Raw genomic sequence first — 20091 nt, 5'->3', positions numbered from 1 at the left:
CTCCTTCTCCACCCCCTCCCCCCCCTACTGCCCCTCTTCCCCCGCCCGTCGTTACTTCCTCTTATTAACTACGTGCTTAACACCAAATAATTTGTGACATTTATCTGGCGTGATGGCATCGGGGTTTGGCAGACGGGCATCAAGACACATGGCTCCCTTGGATGCCGGGGAAGACGAATAGGTCTGCGTTTGTTATTCTGTAGGCTGGGATAACTGTTTTTACTACCACTGTTGTTGTTGTTATTATTATTATTAATAATATTAGTAGTAGTAGTAGTATTTTATTATTTCTATTATTATTATCATTATGCTGTACGTTGGGCTAACTGGTATTATTACCATTATTATTATTATTATTATTATTCTGTACGCTGGGATAAGTTTTTACTACCATCGTGATTATTATTATTATCATTATATTATTGTTATTATTACACGTTGCCTGCGATTATATACACATTTACATGTTTTTACAAAGGTTGCATATAATATTGTGCAACACTTATGAAATTCAGTAAATACATTTATTTGTATGTCTGCTTTACCACCCTAATACAATTCTCCTTGCATTTTAATAATTCCCTTAAATTTCTTTGTATTTATTAATTAATTTCTGAATCTTTTTTCATTTTAATAACTGACGTGCTCTTTCTGTATTTCCCATTTCCTTCAGTTACTGTCTTTTGAATGATCACCATATTCTTTGGAAGCCTGAATTTCAAGTCAGTGGCCCCTGTGGTGGGCTTGTTCCATATGAATGGGGTTCATCTTCTCAGTAATAATAATGGTAAAGTAAATCCACAATAGTATGTCTGTTTTGATTTTGTTATTTAAAATACAAAGCAGAAAGCTTTCGGTGACCAGCACGGTCCTCCTTGTTAATCTTGTCAAGCTTTCTGCTTTGTATTTTAAATAACAAAATCAAAACAGACATACTATTGTGGATTTACTTTTCCATTTTATTGACTCATGTCATTATGAGTTTTCTTTGAATAATAATAATAATAATAATAATAATAATAATAATAATAATAATAATAATAATAATAATAATAATAATAATAATGAGGCGCCGTGGAGGAGTGGGTTAGGTCGTCAATGGACTTAAGTCAAGTTAAGCAACATTGGGGCTGGTCAGTAGTTGGATGGGTGACCGCTCTCCTCGGCGTTGATTCCTTGGGAAAGGATCTTTACCATAATTTCCTCAGTCTACTCAGCTGTAAATGAGTACCTATCCCTGATGGGGTAGGGTCCAGCTATGGGTTAAATAGCAAAACTCAGCAATGATGGAAAGATGTGAAGGAATAAACGACAACGACGTAAATGGAACCTCTGGCAACAGAGGAGCTTCGTCCGGCAACCAGGTATTCAACCCAATTGAAGGGGAAGACGGTCAGGTACTTGGAGGTCGTCATCCAGCAACTGATCACCACAACGACAATAATCAACAGCCTGAGATTGGAGCTACAGAAGCAAAAAGGAAGAAATGGACAAGAGAAGAAAATAAGGAAATATGGAGATGCTACATCAGAAGCAACCCGATGGAGAGAGGATATAGAAGAAGATTGGTCAACATCTGGAATGAGAGGAATAACACCCCCCAAACAGAGCAGAGGCTGGCAGACCAAGTAAGGAACATAAAGAAAAAGAACATGCTCTCCCCAACAGAAAGAGAAGAACTGGAAAGGGAAATGTCACACGACAACGAATTACACGAAGACGAACTGAGAGACTATGCCACAGAAGACGACAGGGAGGATGAGGTATCAAACAACGACACACGAAGAAACACCGACGAAGTAACAGAGAGGACGGAATGGGTAGAAAAGATTAGACAATGGATGGAGCCAGATACAGAGAGAACAAAGATCCCCTCCATGAAAGCCTACAACACCAAGAAATTAAGGGAGAAAACAAGTGAGGTCAATGAAATAATGGGCATAATACACACCACCAGTATCACAGAAACAAATAACTTGGTATATGCAGGAGCAAGATTAGTAGCAGAACTGATGGGAATTCGAACACCAACACCACCAGCACAACCAACCCAACAGAAACCAAAACAGCAACCTCCTTGGAAAAGGCGCCTGGAAAAGCAAATCATGGTGATGAGATCTGACTTGAGTAAACTGAAAGAGATGGCAGAAAAAAGGCTAAGAAGCAAGAAAACAAGGGAGGAACTCAACGAGAAATACAAAGTACAAGAGAGGGGATTAAAAAACACAATAGAAGATGTAAAACAGAGGCTTAAGGCCAAAGCACATAAGATCCAACGGTACATGAACAGGAATAAGGGATATCAACAGAACAAACTATTCGGAACCAACCAGAAAAGACTATACAGCCAACTAAGAGGAGAAGACAACCACCCAGAAATTCCTGAAGCCGAACCAAGTAAGAGACTCTGGGAAAACATATGGAGCAATCCGGTATCACACAACAAACATGCAACATGGCTCCAGGAAATCAAGGAAGAAGAAGCAGGGAGAATAAAACAAAGATTCTCAGAGATCACGACAGACACAGTCAGACACCAACTCCATGGATACTGGCTCAAAAACTTCAAGGCCCTACACCCACGAATAGCAGAACAACTCCAGCATTGTATCTCAAATCACCATGCACCCAAACCAAATGGATGACCACAGGAAGAACAGTCCTTAGTACAAAAAGACAAGAGTAAGGGAAATATAGCCAGTAACTACAGGCCTGTCACCTGCCTACCAATAATGTGGAAGTTACTAACAGGTATCATCAGTGAAAGGCTATACAATTACCTAGAGGAGACAAACACCATCCCCCACCAACAGAAAGGCTGCAGAAGGAAGTGTAGGGGCACAAAAGACCAGCTCCTGATAGACAAAATGGTAATGAAGAACAGTAGAAGGAAAACCAACCTAAGCATGGCATGGATAGACTATAAGAAAGCCTTCGACATGATACCACACACATGGCTAATAGAATGCCTGAAAATATATGGGGCAGAGGAAAACACCATCAGCTTCCTCAAAAATACAATGCGCAACTGGAATACAATATTTACAAGCTCTGGAATAAGACTAGCAGAGGTTAATATCAGGAGAGGGATCTTCCAGGGCGACTCACTGTCCCCACTACTCTTCGTAGTAGCCATGATTCCCATGACAAAAGTACTACAGAAGATGGATGCCGGGTACCAACTCAAGAAAAGAGGCAACAGAATCAACCATCTGATGTTCATGGACGACATCAAGCTGTATGGTAAGAGCATCAAGGAAATAGATACCCTAATCCAGACTGTAAGGATTGTATCTGGGGACATCAGGATGGAGTTTTGGAATAGAAAAATGTGCCTTAGTCAACATAAAAAACAAAAAGGCAAAGTAACGAGAACTGAAGGGATAAAGCTACCAGATGGGAGCAACATCAAACACATAGATGAGACAGGATACAAATACCTGGGAATAATGGAAGGAGGGGATGATAAAACACCAGAGATGAAGGACACGATCAGGAAAGAATATATGCAGAGACTCAAGGCGATACTCAAGTCAAAACTCAATGGAGGAAATATGATAAAAGCCATAAACACATGGTCAGTGCCAGTAATCAGATACAGCGCAGGAATAGTGGAATGGACTAAGGCAGAACTCCGCAGCATAGATCAGAAAACCAGGAAACATATGACAATACACAAAGCACTACACCCAAGAGCAAATACGGACAGACTATACATAACACGAAAGGAAGGAGGGAGAGGACTACTGAGTATAGAGGACTGCGTCAACACCGAGAACAGAGCACTGGGGCAATATCTGAAAACCAGTGAAGACGAGTGGCTAAAGGAGTGCATGGGAAGAAAGGACTAATAAAAGTAGACGAAGACCCAGAAATATACAGAGACAGGAGAATGACAGACAGAACAGAGGACTGGCACAACAAACCAATGCACGGACAATACATGAGACAGACTAAAGAACTAGCCAGCGATGACACATGGCAATGGCTACAGAGGGGAGAGCTAAAGAAGGAAACTGAAGGAATGATAACAGCGGCACAAGATCAGGCCCTAAGAACCAGATATGTTCAAAGAACGATAGACGGAAATAAACACTCTCTCCCATATGTAGGAAGTGCAATACGAAAAATGAAACCATAACCCACATAGCAAGCGAATGCCCAGCACTTGCACAGAACCAGTACAAAAAGAGGCATGATTCAGTGGCAAAAGCCCTCCACTGGAGCCTGTGCAAGAAACATCAGCTACCTTGCAGTAATAAGTGGTACGAGCATCAACCTGAGGGAGTGATAGAAAACGATCACGCAAAGATCCTCTGGGACTATGGTATCAGGACGGATAGGGTGATACGTGCAAACAGACCAGACGTGACGTTGATAGAAAAAGTCAAGAAGAAAGTATCACTCATTGATGTCGCAATACCATGGGACACCAGAGTGAAGAAAAGAAAGAGAGGGAAAAAACTGATAAGTATCAAGATCTGAAAATAGAAATAAGAAGGATATGGGATATGCCAGTGAAATCATACCCATAATCATAGGAGCACTAGGCACGATCCCAAGATCCCTGAAAAGGAATCTAGAAAAACTAGAGGCTGAAGTAGCTCCGGTCCTCATGCAGAAGAGTGTGATCCTAGAAACGGCACACATAGTAAGAAAAGTGATGGACTCCTAAGGAGGCAGGATGCAACCCGGAACCCCACACTATAAATACCACCCAGTCGAATTGGAGGACTGTGATAGAGCAAAAAAAAAAAAAAAAATAAAAAAAAAAAAAAAAATAAATAATAATAATAATAATAATAATAATAATAATAGACATAACGTTCGCATACTTTGAGGAAATGAAGGTTAACTCGAATCTCTTCAGCCACATGATTTTGGGGGGTAAACCATCTCCCTTATCCCCTTTTATTCATTATCCAGCTGAATTTTTTCGTCTTACCTTTTCCACACTATTTCCCCTCTCCGGGATAATGTTTATTGGTATGATTTTTATCCATTTCTTTCGTCCTTCCTCGTTGCATCTTACGAGCAGGTGCTCGATGAAGAATTTCATTGCGGTCACCAGCGGAATTGAAGGGGCGTTTGCTTTGTCGCGTGTTTGTTTGTATGTCTGTCTTCCATATAATTTCTGTTACTTTGATTTAGTTATCAAAATACGTCAGTTAATTGTTTTGACGTGATTATCCATCATCCACGGTGTAACATTCATAGCAAGAGAGAAGAAACCTCAGAATTACAATCTTTTACTCTGTTAGCAAAAGGTTACACATAGTCTTAATAAGGTATATATTGACATGCTTATATGCAGTACGGTTGTTGACAAGCGATTGGTTTCACCCCCGTTTGAATACAACGCAATTAATTTTTAAGCGATAGTAAATAAGGTTTGAAATAAAGTCGATTCTCTTTTTGGCACTGGGGCTTGACTGGAAATTGGATTCTGTCATAGTATTCAGTTAATGGAGTTTAGTCGACGTGTAAATTCTATATTCATTGCAAATTGATTTGATTTCTTTGGGTTGGGCGTTTGGTGGAAAATGATATTTGGTCTGTAGTCAGTGCAGCTGGTGTTTCCCATGTGTATGTTCTTTACACGGCTTATACCCCTTTGAGGGCGTTGTGCCGTCAGTGCGCCTCATTCGGTTCACTGTATGCATTGCTTGAAGTTCTTTGCAGCGTCTCCTCGGCCAATAACTGCATCCCTTTTCATTCCCTTTGCTGTACCTCCGTTCATATTTTCTAGCATCTTTCTTTCCACCTTCTCATATAGATTGCTTCATAGTGTAACTGCAAGGTTTTATTACAGCTTTAAAACCTGTTATTTCTCAGTTTCCTTTTCAGTGCCGAATATTCCATTCCATTTAATTCCATTCCCATTCCGTTCCATTCCATTCACTTGACTTACAAACGCTTAGTTGTCTTAAATGCCTGGGCTTTATGCTGCGTCATATTGCGTGCAATTTGTTTCCTCGTGATTCTTCAGGCACGAGCTGGCGGCCGCATATTAAACAATTACAGTAATGTCTGCCTTTTCAGTACGTGTTAATGAACTAAAATTAGGGCGACCTCCCATTACGGAAATTACCTCCGAATATTTTATGTGAATGTTTGTTTCCCTTTTTTTTTTTTTTTTTTTTTTTTTTTTTGAGCATTTAGTTCCCCTTCTCGGTAGAATTTGGCTGTTGGGTCATATTACGCTGGTTTTGCTTTGCGATGGATTTTCTATATTTCTGTGTTTTATTTTTTATTTTAGGCTATATGCCGTGTGAAGCTTAGCTCTTGTGTACTAGACTTAACTATATAATGCGTCTCTGTCTATATGTCTATGTATCGTTTAACGCGATGGACGAAGACCTTGTTCCCGTTATATTTTTTTAAGTTTCCAATTTCTTCTTCGTTCCATTCCAGTCTGATCAAGGCCCTCGCTGGGTAATTGAATTGTTGGCACTGCTGGTTGATTGACGTGCAGGCGAGTAAAGAGAGAATGCTGGACTGACGCGAAAATATACACCTGAGGGAAAGAAGCGTAACATATACCCGAGAGAAAGAAGGATAACATACATCTGAGGGAAAGAAGGGTAACATATACCTGAGAGAAAAAAGGATAACATCTACTTGAGAGAAAGAAGAATAACATACACACGAGAAAAAGAAGGATAACATATACGTGAGAGAAAAAAGGATAATACATACATGAGAGAAAGAAGGATATCATATACGTGAGAGAAAGAAGGATAACATGTACGTGAGAAAAGAAGGATAGCTTATACTTACCCGAGAGAAAGAAAGATAACATACACATGAGAGAAATAATGATGCCATATACCTGAGAAAAGGAGGATAACATATACTGAGATAAAGAAGGATAACATCTATCCGAGAGAAGAAAGGGTGACATACCTGAAAGAAAGAAGGAAAACATATACCTGTGAGAGAAAAAAAGATAAATACCCCCGAGAGAAAGAAGGATAACATACACCCGGTTATTATAATTTTCATCACCTGTTGCCGTCTTGTCCTCGTTATCGTCTTGGGTTTGTGGCAGTTATCGTTCATCCCTCTTTAAAGACCACATCCTCCTCCTCCTCCTCTTCTTCTTCTCCTTCCACCGCAAGCGATGATGCTGCTGCTGCTGCTGTTGTTGTTATTTTGTTCTTCATTTTTGTGTTGTCTTTCTTTTTTCTGGTTGTTGTTGTTCCTCCTTGTCTTCAGTGCCAGCATGCGAGGCTGACCCCCACCTGGCGTTGCATTTTTTACTGCCAGGCTTGTTGGGTTTGTGCCTGGGGTGCTTTGGTTTTGGCCATGGGGTGGGGGGGGGTTTGTTGGGGGAGGGGCGGGGAGAGTTCCCCTGGTCATGCAATTTTGCCTCTGAATGTTCTTGGGCTTCAGTTCACCCTACCTTTTAGGATTGCTGTTAGAGAAATGGGAGAAGTAACTGATGCTTAAAGAAACGTTGTTTAGTTTGAGTTAAACTCTGCACAGGGCTGATTTCGGATGGCGGTTATCAAATAGGTTTATTGAAATAGTATTTATGACTATGTTTCTGCTGTGCCAACCTACCTTTCTCTCTCTCTCTCTCTCTCTCTCTCTCTCTCTCTCTCTCTCTCTGAAAATTGTGTTTGTTATGTAAAGCACAGTTTTTATTTGTTACTAGTATACCAAAGCCTGTTGGGAGTTTCATTTCCTGATGCAGTTATTCTTAGCACTTATATTCACTCCTGTAAAACAGCTTTTTTTTTTTTTTTTTTTTTTTTTTTTTTTTTTAACTCCGTCGTGTTAATACCTTTATTATTTATAGGTTCATCTTCCTTTCTTGCTTTCGTCTTAGCGGGTATTTGTTTATTAATTTATGAACTTATTTCCACCCTGTTCAGTGACCTGGAAAATTCGTCTGTTCTGGTAAAAAGAGGAGACTCAAAATACATAAGTACATATGTATACTGAGGTACCCAGGACGATTCCTCACTTTAGTATTCATGTCATTACAATCAAAGCTCTCTGCGTAAATTGAGCCGTAATCTTCAGGTTATGATTATAGGTTGTAAAATGGTCAAAATTGGCTGACATTGACCAATTCCTGCTTGAAATGGCCAACAAACGGCAAAGTCGGGCAAATTGATTGATTTATTTATTTTAGCTGAAATTGGCAAAAACTGTCAAATTGGCGTGTTTGGACCACTTCCGACGCGAGATTGACAAATTTCGGCAAAATAGGCTTCAATTGGATTTTTTCCTTGCTCCATTTAAGCTGAATTTGACGAAAACGGCCAAAATTGACCGATCTGGAGAATTTTCGACCTAAAATGGGCAAATGTAGACTAAAACGACTAAAACTGGATGTGTGCTGCTTTCAAGCTGAAATTGGCAAATCGGTTAAAACATTTTGTTGATCAATTCTCAGGTGTTCGGAGAGGTACTTATATTTACCTGCTTTGAAAGGAGAGGCTTTATCGAATAAATATAGTACAGAATATTCAGAATCATACTATAATATTGGGCGTAATGTCTGTCTGTCTGTCTGTCTGTCATTCAATCACGGCCAAACGGCCTGTCAGATGGGCATGAAACTTGGCAGGGTTATGGTGGAGAACCATAAGATGGTTTGTAATGGGGTTTCATCCAACCTACCCCCCTCCTTTGTAGGGGGTGGGGTTGAGAAGGGATTCCCTGAAACGGAGCTGTTTCTGGCCGTGAAACGAGGCTGGTTATTCCCGTAGACTTAGTTACTTTACGATTTTTCATACATAATTTTTGTACAACTTCCCCGGAGAAAGTCGCGAATATTTCAGCTCAGACACAATAGAAGATGAAAATTATCACCAATATCCGCAAGATTTTTTGAATAACTTGAATCCATCGGGACTGCCAGTGCACAAAATAACGTTGAAGAAGTACTGCCCGGTAATGTTGCTTCGGAATTTCGATCCTGCCAATGGACATTGCAACGGAACGAGGTACACCGTTATGGAGCTAAACTCCCACGTCATCGAAGCAGTGATAGCAACGGGCCCTCACACCGGCAAACGTTTGTTCATCCCCTGGATTCCTCTGATGCCTTCGGACAACCAGTTTCCGTTCCAGTTACGGCGACGGCGCAGGCAGTTTCCCATCAACCTGGCCTTCTCATTCACTGCAAACAAGTCGCAGGGCCAGACTTTGATCGTGTTTGGATCGTGTTGGTGTGTTTCTGCCGTCACCCATGTTCACGCATGGCCTACTGTATGTGGCGATGAGCAGAGCAACTGACTCTGCCAACTTGAAATTAAGTTGTGGACAAACTGATAATATTGTGTACAAAGAGGTTCTGTTGTAGGTATGTGTAAAAATCGCCCTTATTTTAATATTGCTGAACAAATAGTACATATAAATTTTTCACTTCTGCACCCGTATTTTATCACCCATCGTAGGTGGGTAAGTTTGCTAGTCCTATTAATATGACGATGATTCAGAGTACAAGTGAAAGCAGGGCTAATTGCACATATTTTACTTAAAAATGCCTTAGGTGGATGTTATTCCCAATGGGGAACTTAGGCGAATATTATGGATGTTTGTGACTTTATATATCAGAGTTTAAAGGGAAGGAGTTTTGTGTCAATTAGTCACAAAACTGCTATAAATTTCCACGTGTTACAAACAACACTTTAGCTGGGTAAATTTCTATTCCGAGAACTGAATCTGAGTTCAGCTGGAATTATATACAGCAGAATCGAAAGGAACTTGTACGTCCCTAGATGGCTGAATCGGTAACTCACCTATTGCTGTATCAAATTCAAAAGTCAGAGGTTCGAATCTTGAGCAGGGTTTATATATATATATATATATATATATATATATATATATATATAATATATACACGTATATATAATTTGTGTTATGAACATATGTATGTGTATATAATTTCTTTTGGAGCAATTCAGTGCCAAGGAAAGGGTGTTTTGGGTCTTAGTGGTATATGTACGTACACACACACATACACATACATATATATATGACTGGTAAAAATGTTCTATTATAATAGAATTCCATCTACTAAAATGAGCTCATAAAAACGCCAAAATATAGAGAGAAAGTACTATATTTCAGAGAAAACAGTGTCCGAAATATAAATAGTACTTTTTCCTATATTGTGGTATTTTTATGAGCTCCTTTCATTATATATAATACATATGTATGTGTGTGTGTGTGTGTGTATATATATATATATATATATATATATATATATATAGAGAGAGAAGAGAGAGAGAGAGAGAGAGAGAGAGAGAACGTGTTCGTGCGTTTAATAAACGAATGAATACAAGCAGTCACGCACTCACCCTCGCTATACCTATACCTATAGCGCGCATTTGTTTTGAAAATATTTACTCAACTCTGCATCACATTTTAGAAGTTGACGGAAAATAAAATGGTTTCCTTGCCCTTTCCATTAAACTTTAATTGGTTAAAAGAGATGTGATTTGTATTCGTTTACTTTGGTACCACATGGGATCTGTGAGTTTGGGTAACATTTAACTAGACTTTCGAGAAAAAACATATATGTGTGTGTGTGTGTTTACGTGGGTACATTTATGCATGAATGCTTGCATGCACGTATGTGTATATACATGGATAAATGCTTTTTACCCGCATATGTAAGTGTAAGTTGGCGGTGATACATGTGCAAATAAATTAGCTCCATTCCCAGATGCGCTCACGAACACACGCACACACACGCCCATACAAAAAATAAAAAGTGTGGAAATGAAAAGATTGATGTCAAGAGTTATATGACGGTATGATAACGTTTTGTCGGGAGTGTCTATACTTCTATAGTCTCGACTGATCTAAGTTTGTCGAGATAATCCTTTCCTGCTACAATGAAAATGAGCGTTTGTAGCTTCCCGTATGAATGAGACTAATTGTTAGTGAATGGGGGATGGGGGGGGGGGGGGGGGGGGGGGGGGGGGGGGGGGGGGGGGGGGGGGGGGGGGGGGGGGGGGGGGGGGGGGGGGGGGTGGGGGGGGTTTACAGTGGTGTTATGACAGAGTCGAAGCATTTTGAAGGGTGGCGGGGGAGAAAGGGGGGAAGAGGGGTGGAGGATTCGTTTGGGGTGGAGGGAGAGAGAGAGGAGGTATGGGCCCTGGGCAGCCTAGCGGATGTTGGTCGTAGTGGAGGGCCTTGTTATTGATCACTGGCTGAGTGCGAAACGCAAGAATATTCTTCTCCTACTCTTCCTCTTTCTCCTCCTCCTCCTCGTTTCCCCCCATTACTCTCTCTCTCTCTCTCTCTCTCTCTCTCTCTCTCTCTCTCTCTCGTTTCTTTCTTCATCCTTCCCGGTCTCATTTTCTGCTCCCATTGCTATGCTATGCCTAGTCTCCAGCACCCCCATTTTTAACATGTTCTGTTCCTCTTCCCTCTAGTCCTCCTCCTACTCCTCCTCCTCTTCCTCCCCTAGTATGGTCGTATGACCTCTGGAAATGTATTAATCTGTGGCCTGTCTGTGTTCAGACACACACACGCACAGACACACACACTAGACAGTACTTACGCACAAACACATACGGTCGAAGGAAACTCAAACACCATGTATGCATTGCACGCTCTGTGCGCTAGGCGGGGCATAGAATTATTCACTAGGTGTCTTGCGTCACTTCTCTTATGTGCTTTTTCTGGCTTTTTTTTTCCCTTTCTCTCTTCATTTCTTTCAAGAAAGCCTCACGGGTGCAGTTCAGAAACGAGAGTCTCTCTCTCTCTCTCTCTCTTTTCTTGTAGATGAAAGCTGGCAGGTCGGAGAGAGGGTACTGTGTTTTTAATTGCATGCGTTTTTGTGCGCTTGTATTGACGTTTGATAATAGTTTTTGGATTTTTTTTTTATATTTCCTTTAGTCTTGACTGCAGACATCCTCGAGTCAAATTCTAACACTAGATGAAGCGATGAGATTTAAAAAAAAAAAAAAAAAAAAAAAAAAAAGCAGAACATCTAATCATTACAGGGAGACCGTTTGACTGTAGCGGGGAATGAAATACCCTGACCTGGCCTAAAGTGACCTTGTATGCGCTTCTGTAATGCTTGGATCTACAGACTATAGACCAGCGAACATTTTTAAGCTTCCGTAAGTTTGTAATCTCGCCGTGTCATGATTCGGTGAGTGCGATAAACGGTAATATCGCTTTTATTGCAATTAACGGTAATATGAGTATTTTATTACAGTTAACGTAATATCTGTATGTATTGCAATTGTAATATCTATTTTATTGCAGTTATTATTCTTCTGAATAATGATAATATAATAATAATAGTTAATGGTAATATCTGTATTTTATTGCAAATAATGGTAATATCCATATTTTATTGCAATTAATGATAAATCAGTATTTTATTGCAGTTAAAGGTAATATCTGTATTTTCTTGCAATTGATTATATCTATTTTATTGCAATCAATGATAAATGCGTATATTATTGCATTTAACGTTAATAGCTGTATTTATTGCAATTAATGGTAATAACTGTATTTTATTGCAATTGATTATAATATATTTTATTGCAAGTAATGTTAATTTCTGTATTTTATTGCAGTTAATGGTATTATCTGTATTTTATTGCAATTAACAGTAATATCTCCATTTTATTGCTGTTAATGGTATTTTCTATACTTGATCTCAGTTAACAGTAATATCTCTATTTTATTGCAGTTAACGATAATATCTGTATTTTATTGCAATTGACAGTAATATCTCCATTGTATTGCAGTTAACAGTAATATCTCTATTTTATTGCAGTTAACGGTAGTAACTTAATTTTATTGCAGTTAACGGTAGTAACTTAATTTTATTGCAGTTAACGGTAACAACTGTATTTTATTGCAATTGACAGTGATATCTCCATTGTATTGCAGTTAACGGTAATATCAGTGTTTTATTGCAATTGACAGTATTTTATTGCAATTGATAGTAATATCCAATTTATTGCAGTTAACGGTAATATCAGTATTTTATTGCAGTTAGCGGTATATAGGATCTGTATTTTATTGCAAACCGGAGATGCAACTTGTTCAATAATGCTGATAAATTCTGAGTCGTCGTCATTATTGTCATCACCACCACCGGCATTATTATCATCATCATCATCAGCGTCATCTTTGTCGTCGTCGTCATTATTGTCATCACCACCAACGCAATTATCATTATCATCGTCATCGTCGTCGTCATTATTGTCATCACCACCAACGCAGTTATCATTATCATCGTCATCGTCGTCGTCATTATTGTCATCACCACCAACGCAGTTATCATTATCATCGTCATCGTCATTATTGTCATCACCACCACCGCCATTATCATTATTATCGCCATCATCGTCATTATTGTTATCACCACCACCGCCATTATCATTATCATCATCATCGTCGTCTTCGTCGTTGTCATTATTGTCATAACCACCATCGCCATTATCATTATCATGATCATCACGATAATGATTAATTATCTTGATGGATGGAACAGGGGCTCTTAAGTTGGTGGCAACGTCATCCTTCACCTTCGGTCTCTTTGGGAAATCAGCATTAGATATTAATCAGCGCATGTTTGCACGAGAGGAGAGGCAGCCAAACCCATTCTCTCGACTCCAGTTTTTAACTCTGAAATGATGGGTCAACAGACCCCCAAGCTTTTTTTTTTTGGAGTGTCAGCTGCATGATTGCGTTCGGGGTCAAGAGGTAGTACGGATTTGTTCCGTGCCCGTGGTACGAAAATGCTGGTACAAGCTTAGCAAGTACGTGAGATTGTTTACGTGTGACAAATTGATTATCATTTCCAGCGCTCATTTCCAGCGCTTAATGATGTCTGTAAGAAAATATTTCGGACAAGTTCAATTTCCCATTTTCGATTATGAAAGTGATTGTTCTTAAGCAACGTGAAAATTCTAGAAAATATTTGTTCCCCATTTTCGATTATGAAAATGATTGGATGTAATACCTCGTATTATTTAAGATTATATATATATATATATATATATATATATGATATATTTATATATATTATATATATTTTCTTTTCTTTTGTTATTTCTTAATTTTTCTAAGCAATTTGAAAATTTTATGAGATATTTTAGTAAAATTGGATAATGATGAAAAAGAAAGTCCATTTAATTTCGGATTCTATCGGTAGTACTGCGAGTAATTCAGTCGATCTGCAAATATTTACATGCTGAAATTTTAAAGGTGGTTGCCATAGAATACCAGGTAAATCATTATTATTATTATTATTATTATTATTATTATTATTATTATTATTATTATTATTATTATTATTCAGAAAAGAACTCCCTATACACGTGGAATAAGCCTGCAGAGGCCACCGACTTAAAATGCAGGCTTCCTAAGACTATGGTGTTCATTCGGAAGGAGGAAAAGAGGGGTAGGAAATAAAGAGAGAATACATTAGTTATTAGAAAAGAAAAATAGATAAATTGATAAATTAATAAACATAAATAAAAAATAATTTGTTTTTATTCTTGGCCAGAGTAAATCTGCGGGGTTCGTTACTTCGTGTTCCATGTTCGCGAGGTACACTTCTTTTTGTTTTTGTTTTTTTACACATGGCGTGCTTTAGAAGTTAATGGAAATGTTTGCTGGAGTTTTTGTCACTACTGTGGTACGTGCGGAAGTTGTAGATGTTTTTGTAAAATTAATGTCAGTGAAACGAAAGAAAGGTCATTGTATGAAATGTTCGAGATACCTAGCTACCGCCTAGTCTCCTCCTCTCAGCGGGTGATTCTGGAACACACACACACACACACACACACACACAATCAGTCATCCATCATAATTGGACTCTCTCTCTCTCTCTCTCTCTCTCTCTCTCTCTCTCTCTCTCTCATTATCATCATCATCATCAACATTCACTCCCTCTCTCTCATCAGAGCAATGGAGTCTCTCTCTCTCTCTCTCTCTCTCTCTCTCTCTCTCTTGCGCGCGCTGACACACACACACACCCACACACAACATTCCATTGACCTTCGAAATGGCCTTCATTTTATCATGTGAATAAAGGACAATAGATAAGAAAACTAATAGAGAGAGAAAGAGGAGGCACTTTCCCATACCCTCTGTGTTTACAATTACCCTTGGGTGATGCCTAACTGCGTGGAAAATCTAGCTCATGGCTTCTTGGACTTTTAGACTTTTTAATAAAGAAAACAAGTACAACAATTTCAATGTTTTTCTTTTATTCCAGATGGCCAGAATGGCGGACAGTCTTCTGATCAAAGGTAAGATTTAATATCTTCGCTATGAATGTGTTTCTATTTATAAACGGAGCTTTGTTCGAAACCTTGATTTCAGTGTAATACATGGCAGTACCCCCGTATGGGGTTAGTGCTTATCAGTGCACCTCACACGTTGCACTGTAGTCAATTATTTGTAGCGTCCCTTCGACCCCCTAGCTGCAACCCTTTTCATTCCTTTGACCAGGCATCCGTTTGTGTTCCCATTCTTTCATCTTTCCTCCCTGTCCTAACAGTTGTTTCAACGTTATTCTCAGTGCTGAATGTCCTCATAGGTCCCAGTACTCGGCCTTTGGGCTCAGTTTTATATTCATTTTTGTATTTCAATACATGACTAAGCTCTTCTTTAATTTTTCCTTATTGGCTTCAGGGGTATAGAAGGGCATTTTGACCTTAAATATATGAAATAAATAGTATTCCAGACGTCATTGTTTTTTCTGTGTCGGTGGGAAAGGGTGTAAATACAAAAAGCTCAGTATAAAGGTCAAAGTTTTGTAATCCAACGCATTTTCCCATCTATCTTAAACGTTTTCGTAAGAATGTGCAAGATTGAATACTAAAATTTTTTGGGGGGTAATATTTGAAATTATCTATGGACAAATCGTTTGTCGTGTGTGTGTGCATTACATTTTGTAGAACAGTTTTGCAGGCAAGCATAGTAATATTTTGTACGTTTTCATTTGCTGTACAGACGAGCAACCCAGAGATTGACATTGAAATGCTAATCAGTTGCCATTATGCTGTCATGTAGAAGGCATAAAACTTTAAAAAGTACGATTCGGGGAACTTGTAAATTGTTGTTGGAGACCTAACAGTGATTGAGTCTGAAGTATATTGAATTGGAATCAGACCGTTTTCAAATTAGTGCGTATACGGTGTCATCTCAGGACTACAGACTGAGAGCCAGCGAGCTCTTCAATGTTTGATGGGAATTGACTTTCCCTTGGCTGCAAATAAAGTAAAATTGAGGCAGAGATTTTGAGAATTTCATGGTTAGTTCGACAGCATACAGCATGCACCATCAGGACCTAAATCATTTAGATTTTTCTTTTTCTGGTTTTAACATAGCATTTCGTGAAATGCCTTTATTGTCCAAGCAGAAACCTTATAATCCAATCCAATGTAATTGTTTCAACTTGTGGCCTAAGAACTTTCTTGAATTAAATTTGTACCCCTAACGTTAAATCGTAATCTGAAGGCATTTTCTCTCTCTCTCTCTCTCTCTTCTCTCTCTCTCTCTCTCTCTCTGCCTGATAGCAGCAGGGGAACGACAGCACCAAGTTCTTGTTGCTTTGAAGGCCTGTTTTGTGTCGGGAGTTTTCTGTGTGTACGGACAAACTTCTCCTTACTTCGCCTTAGTGCTTTGTTCCGAATGGGAACTTCGGTTTGTAATCTCCGACAAGTTGTGGTCTTGTGATAATGCTCCCAGCTTTTCTGCCTTCTCTATATTATAAGACTTGGTTTTTCTTTTAGTTCTCCTCAGGGCTTAATTCAGTTGCAACCTCTTCTGTATCTTTGTTCAGTATTGAAGAATAAGCGAGGCAGACAAATTTTTTTGATTGAAGGTGACATGCGTCACCTAAGCTTCGGCATTTTTGTGCTCCAGAAGAAGAATTAAAGCGAGCTGTGATTATAGATAGCAGTCCCCCCTCTCATCTTTGTTTTTTGAATTGAATTTGATTTTGTGGGCGTTTCCTTATTATTAGATTTCCTTCTCCTCGCTTCTCGCTTGACCTGGAAGCTTCCTTCTTTTATGAGTGGCCACCTTCTCACACACTCGCTCATTTCCCTGATGATGTCGATGTTCATCGCCAGAGCCTCTTCCTTCACATATATACAGAAGGGATTTGGGCCCCTTTCTCTGGTCCTTCCCTTCTTTATTGGGATGTCTTCTTAACCCACTAATCGATGCAAAGTCCCTCCCAACAGCTCCTCCTCCTCCTCCTCCTCCTCCTCCTGTCATTTCAGACCTAATTGTCTGTTAAGACAATTTACATAATGACGTCCTCCGAACTTGCTGTGTCTTGATTTATTTCCGAGTCGTGTTGATTGGCATGACTGTTGATCCATTATTCTCTCTCTCTCTCTCTCCTCTCTTCTCTCTCTCTCTCTCTCATCTCCCCCTCCTCTCCTCTCTCTATCTGTCTTCCTCTCCTCTCTCTCCTCTTCTCCTCTCTCTCTCTCTCTCTCATCTCTCCTCGTCTCTCTCTCTCTCTCTCTCTTCTCTCTCCTCTCTCTTCTCTCCTCTCTTCTCTGTATATATACATGTTTATATATATTTATATATTATATATATATATTATATATATAATATATGTATTTATATATATAGATTATATAATATTAAATATATTCATATTATATGCCATACTGTAATGTAACAGTGCTCTATGAAGTTAGAAATGCCATAAAAACTGTGTTGTTTTCATATAAATCGTATGTTTATGGGTCTTTTTAATTTCATATATGTATGTGTATATATACGTTTACATATGTTTGTAATATATATATACATATATATTTACTACATATATATATATATATATATATATATATATATATATTTATACATATGCATATATGTGTGTGTGTCGTTTTATCTATCTCATTATTTTTCTTATTCGACGAAACTGGTTTTTATCGTCGTCGCCGCGTTTCTGCTTTTCATCTCTCCGGGACTTTTGTTTCGAAGTTCCCGAGGTTCATTACCGCCGTCTCTTTTGTCGGGTTTCTTTTATTTACTGTCAATTACTCGTTTGATGGCGATGACGATTCGGGGCCACTGATAATAGGATCGCTGATTTCCATAGCACCCCTCTCTCTCTCTCTCTCTCTCTCTCTCTCTCTCTCTCTCTCTCTCTCCTCTCCTTCTCTCTCTTATATGAAGTGCAATTAAAAACAACACCGCCTTCCATTGTCAACAAAGACCTCACATAAAGGTTAACGAGCTGTGTGTACGTGTTTTATGTATGTACTTGTGTGTGTGAGCGACGACCCCCCCCCCCCCTGCTCTCTCTCTCTCTCTCTCTCTCTCTCTCTCTCTCTCTCTCTCTCTCTCTATTAATAAGGCCTGATATATCTATTCTACTCGCCAAAGGTAGGCTTTGTCAATACAAAACCCGAGTTGATAGAAATATAGCGATCAAAGGGGAAAACTGTTGTAACCTTCTTTATACTCTGGAGCTGTGTGGCCGTCTGTATAGTTATTGTTATGATAATTATTATTAAAATTACTATGATAATTATTATAATTGCTATTTACGAGCGAGCATTTACTAAACAAATGTCCTTTGAATAGATTCCCGTATGTGAAAGATATAAAGAATATTACCAAAAGAGTTGAAAATTGTGCAAGATTTCATAGATTTTTGTTTACCTTAATTAATTTATTTCATGAAAGTTTTTTCCACGATAATAAACATATTTAATCAAATGTGTTCACGTTAATTAATGTATTTCATGATATTTTTCAGTAAATATGTTTAATAAAATTTGTTCACGTTGATTAATATTTCTTTAAAGTTTTGTTTCACTTTAACATATAATAAAAGTTTCTTCACGTTAATTAATATACATATATATATAAATATATAAATGCGTGTGGTGTATATTATGAAAGCTTTTGTCTTAATTAATGTGTTTAGTGTAATTTCTTTCACGTTAATCAATGTATTTAATGATATTTTTCAGTAGATATAATTAATGATAATTTTTAAGTTAATTATTATATTTCTTGAAAGTTTTTCACGTTAATTAACATATTTAATGAATGTTTTTTTTTATTTTAATCTGTTTTTTTAATTTTAATCCGTAAATTTAGTAGAGTTTTTTCACGTTAATGTATTTAATGATATTTAATTAATATATTTAATTAAGGTTTCACGTTAAATAATATATTTGCCGAAAGGTTTTTTTTATTAATTGATATATTTAGTGAAGGGTTTTCACGTCAATATATTTAACGAAAGCTTTTATTTTGATTAATATATTTAGTTATTTAGTGAAGGATTTTCACGTTAATATATTCAATAACATTCTTTTATTTGAATAAATATATTTAGTGAATGATTGTTCACGTTAACTTGAATATTTTTACAAAATAGATAATGTGAAGAGATTTTCTGGTGAATGTTAACTTTGCAAGGGGGCCAGGGAAGCGGGTGGGGGACTAGAATGTTACTTAGCAAGGGGGCGGGGGGCGGTGGGGGGGGGCGTGGGGGTACAGACAAGGGGGATTTGTTTGCTGTGGAAGGTGGCTTAAATCCTTCCCACCCTACGTCTTGTTAAAAATGCATTACTCTCTCTCTCTCTCTCTCTCTCTCTCTCTCTAGTTACTTAACGGTTAACAAATTAACATTGCAGGTACCACTAATGCAGTAGTGGGTATGGACGTGTGTGAGCTCCGTACATAAACACCAATTAATTTCCAATTTTTACGTATATATGTATATATTATATTATAATATGTTACACACATACGTTTACACACACAACACACACACACACACATATATATTATATATATATATATATATATATATATATACATATAAATATATACATATATATATATGTACACAGCTGACTTAAAATGGCTTGTTTGTGGATGGACCTCTTGGTATAAATACCACCTTTTCTGTAAACTTTTCTCATTCATCTACCTGAAGAGGGAGACAGCAGTCTCTGAAATATAATACTTTTTCTCTATTTTGGTGTTTTTATGGGCTCCTTTTATTAGATGGAACTCTGTGTTAAACAGGCCACATTTTTACCATTCATATATATATATATATTATATATAGATATATATATGTAATATATATTA

General features: G+C 38.1%; 2 protein-coding genes across 2 annotated transcripts in view; both read left to right on the top strand.

The window, feature by feature from the left end:
* The window catches only part of LOC135215472 (neurocalcin homolog), a 736775-nt gene that overhangs the window by 144885 nt on the left and 571799 nt on the right, over positions 1 to 20091 (top strand).
* Positions 1 to 20091, top strand: part of LOC135215470 (neuronal calcium sensor 2-like) — a 558746-nt gene that overhangs the window by 41907 nt on the left and 496748 nt on the right. Inside the window, exon 2 of the mRNA XM_064250212.1 lies at positions 15218 to 15251. The gene's annotated coding sequence lies outside the window, so the exon portion shown is untranslated. The remainder of the gene's footprint in view (positions 1 to 15217; positions 15252 to 20091) is intronic.

The sequence above is a fragment of the Macrobrachium nipponense genome, chromosome 5 (assembly GCF_015104395.2).
Source record: "Macrobrachium nipponense isolate FS-2020 chromosome 5, ASM1510439v2, whole genome shotgun sequence".
Lineage (NCBI taxonomy): Eukaryota > Metazoa > Arthropoda > Malacostraca > Decapoda > Palaemonidae > Macrobrachium > Macrobrachium nipponense.
Note: the sequence above shows the minus strand (reverse complement) of the source record. Positions and strands in the feature narration are given on the sequence as shown.